We start from the raw sequence: 3937 nt of genomic DNA on the forward strand, positions 1-3937 counted from the left end.
ACGACTTCCTTGTGTGTTAAACAACACAACAGTATAATTGCAGATCCATCTTATCCACAGGCCACACCAGAAATCTTGCAAGGGTCTAGCCCAGACCAGAAGTATATCCAGCAGCATCCAAATATCTTACAGGAACTAATGGTACTAGTAGGGAACTCTATTTTCTTTCCCTCTGGCAATTTCAGAATTAAGGTCACTTTCAGCAGAGATACACATTGCTCTGGCCATCTTAGAAGTATCACCAGATGTCTGCTATCACTCATAAATTGCACTGGTCCTCCACTGGATATATTTATACAAGTGTTGGCCATTCTAGTAGAAAGCAGTATCACACATCAAACAGACTGCATGATTTGTTTGTGTAAATTGCTGTGTGTTGATTTAATCAGGGAACTCATCAGTTATATGTGAATATATGTTTTAACAATCTAGCCATGATTTTGCATACATACAGTCACCTGGATATTGTCTACTAAAGAGTCTCAATTATTTTACCTTCTCCTCATATGAAAAAGATAAAGGTAAAGTGTGCCATCGAGTCAATGCCGACTCCTGGTGACCACAGAGCCCTGTGGTTGTCTTTTGGTAGAATACAGGAGGGATTTACCATTGCTGTCTCCCATGCAGTATGAGATGAGAAAGGCATTCCATATTCTGCCTATGTCTGTGGCTTTTTCAGATCTACTTTCTAAAGATGGTGTGACAAGAACTGAACAGAGTACTCAAGGTATAGGTGCATCCACGGTTTATTTTGGAAATATAACAACACAATGTTCATATCAAGTTCTCTCTGCCAGCACTTGGCCCTCCAGCCAGTGACAAGGATAATAACCTGGATTCAGACAGGGTTGCCACCAGCTATCCCTTACAATAGAATATATTTATCTGTATACCACCCACTACCAAAGTCTCTAGGCAGTTTACAGCATAAGACAAACCAAGATAACACATCTCCAAAGACTGCAAGAGATGCCCACTAATTCAGAGCACTGCAATTTTACAGAATTAGAAAAATTAAACTAACCACTGGACCAACCCTTAGTTTCTGTTATTCAAAAGTCTCTCTCAGTATCTGAACATACAAGCTCCCAAGATTCAGCTTACCAGTGCAGACAGTAAAGTTTTAACTTAAAAATACACCCAACACAGTGATGAAGTTGCAGTAATATGAGCACGCATGTGCGCGGTGCGCGCTCGCCGCCGCCGTGCGCACGCCACCTACATCACACGCAGCGTGCGTGTGACGTAGGCGGCGTGTGCGCACACGGCGGCGACAGGCGCACGCACGCCGCGACGCACACATGCATGCTCATATTACTGCAACTTCCGGGCAACGACGGGGGCAGGGAGGAATGCTGCCGCCCCAAAAACTTCAATTTAAAATGCAGCGCCAGAGGGAGAAGAGCGGTGGGAGGGGGAAGTTCTTACCCCCCCCTGCCCTTAAAGATAGACCCCCCCTCAGTGCCGGACCGCGCCGCGTGGTTCCATGCACACCACTACTGTAGGGGGCCTAAATTGAACAGGCCTGCCTTAGGGGATGGAGCTGCTCTGGGAAGAGCAGAAGGTTCCAAGTTCCCTCCCTGGCATCTCCAAGATAGGGCTGAGAGAGATTCCTGCCTGCAACCTTGAAGAAGCCGCTGCCAGTCTGTGTAGACCAGGGATTCTCAAACTTGGGTCCTCAGGTGTTATTGGACTTCAACTCCCATAATCCCCAGCCTCAGTGGCCTTTGGTTGGGGATTATGGGAGTTGAAGTCCAATAACACCTGAGGACCCAAGTTTGAGAATCACTGGTGTAGACAATACTGAGCTAGATGGACCTATGGTCTGACTCAGTATATAACAACTTCCTATGTCCTGGGTCTAAAGCGGATGGCTAGACAAGAAAAACAGATCTAGAACCATGAGTATAACTAGATAGTATGGAAATGAGCAAAATTATTTTTTAATTAAAAAATTAAACTTCAAATTAGTATATGTTTCAGTACAAAGAAACAAATCAGGATTTGGCTGTGTACTCTTCCCACCATGTTTCAACTTCCTGTACAAGTTATCTGTGTATGGGTACATGTTTAATCATACAGTATAATATATAGCATAAACAGCAGAAAAGACTATCAGTCATATATACCTTCAAAGGTAATACAGCATCAAAACATAATCTCAAACACATTGCCTACATTAACTGGAACTGAACCAATTAGTTCATCACACCTGAAGCACTTACTTGCCTGAACCAGAACCGTTTCAGTCACAGATGAATATGAACCAAACCCATGGAGGTGGGAGAATATAAAAGCTACTAGGTTGTCTCCCCTGCACAGATCATCTAATGAATTTGTTTCCCTAGCAGTTTGAACCAACAAACTTTACAGGTATTGGTATACTAACTCTATAAGTATGGTACCCTTGCTCTTTTTTTGGAGAAGATTTAATATGGCAAGATCCAGTTCAGATACTTTGGATTTTATTTCTAGTACAGCCAAGTGGGACCAGAGGCACTCTTATCCCTGGACTTCCCGGCCAAAGTCCAAGACCTCCACAGCCCCTGCGCCACCAAAATCCTCTTTAGTCTGTCCTGGGTGGTATGGTCGCCCGGCCGAGCAGGATGATGCTTAATTTGCAGGGAGGGGCACTTCGAAAAAGGATTTCCAGGCTCCAAAATTAGCTAGGTGCACCTCTGAGTGGGAACTTGATTCCACCACCCTAAGATGACGTTCCTTTTAAGAATACTACTACCATTTAAATAAATGGGACCAAAATTGCAATTCTATCCATATACTGTTTCAAGTTTCATTGAACTTAGTGGGATTTGCTTGCAGATATGCAGGTGCCCTTTGGGACTGAGATTATCATCTACCTGTGCAGAACTCATCACTGTGAGGTTTTGGCTGCAAACTCACAATACAGCCTTGCTCCACATAACACTGCAAGCTCTAATGCACAGCTGCAATGACGGATAATAGAATTCTGCCCCAAAGAGCACCTTATCTGCCAGGGCACTTTCTTTCCCCCACCCCTTCACTAGCAGGGGCCTCGGGTGTGACAGTATATTTTTAATCTATATAGCATTGCCAGCTGTAGTGTACAGCAGAAGCAAACTTCTGGAGTCACCCTGGGAAGCTCAGTGAACAGCTTCCACAATGCCACATATACCTAGAATCCTCCAATTTTTAGAGACAGTTTTATTGCATCATCACCACTGCACACAATTTTGAAGGTATTATGTGCATATGAAAAACACAACTCTTCTCAGCCATGAAGCCAAATATTAGAAGGCAAAAACTATCTTATGACAGAATAAGCTTAGCAGATGGAATGGGCAAATAAGAAATCAGTAAGGAAAAAAGGTTTTACAAATTATATGGTGACCAGTTCAGTAATATATTATTAGCATTTCAGTTATTGCAGCCTTGCTGCACCATTTTCACAAAAGCATCTTTAAGAGAACAAAGTTACCCCTCAATCAAGTTCATATTAACTTTTCTGTGCGAGACCATACACATAAAAAGTTTAACCTAAACAAAACACTCATAACCATCTCTTCCAAACCATCCACTAAGAGCTTTTATTCCCCTCTCCACCCATGGCAAAGTAGGAAGTTGTAAACTAAGATTGCAACCCTATGCCCACTTACTTGGGAGTAAACCCCATTAAACTCAGTAAAGTTTAACTTCTGAGTAAATGTGCACAGGATTAGGGCTACACGCCAAACAGTCAACTGTCGCACCACCTTGGTCTCTCCTCAAATCAGTATCAACCTTAACTTTCTCCCTCCTACCCACAAAAAACCCGCAAGCGAAACTATGGGAAGTTTCGTTTCCTTGTGTCGCAAGCAATCTTTTTCTGACCCGAAATCAGGTCTCTGAGAGAAGGGAGGCAGGAGGAGACGGAAAAGGCACACACTCCAGGCCAACCAGGCTGGCCCCGAAACTGGAA

General features: G+C 43.5%; 1 protein-coding gene across 5 annotated transcripts in view; it reads right to left on the minus strand.

Moving 5' to 3' along the window:
• Positions 1-3937, minus strand: part of NACC1 (nucleus accumbens associated 1) — a 55424-nt gene that overhangs the window by 45567 nt on the left and 5920 nt on the right. The gene's annotated exons all lie outside the window — the stretch shown is intronic.

The sequence above is a fragment of the Hemicordylus capensis genome, chromosome 2 (genome assembly GCF_027244095.1).
Source record: "Hemicordylus capensis ecotype Gifberg chromosome 2, rHemCap1.1.pri, whole genome shotgun sequence".
Lineage (NCBI taxonomy): Eukaryota > Metazoa > Chordata > Lepidosauria > Squamata > Cordylidae > Hemicordylus > Hemicordylus capensis.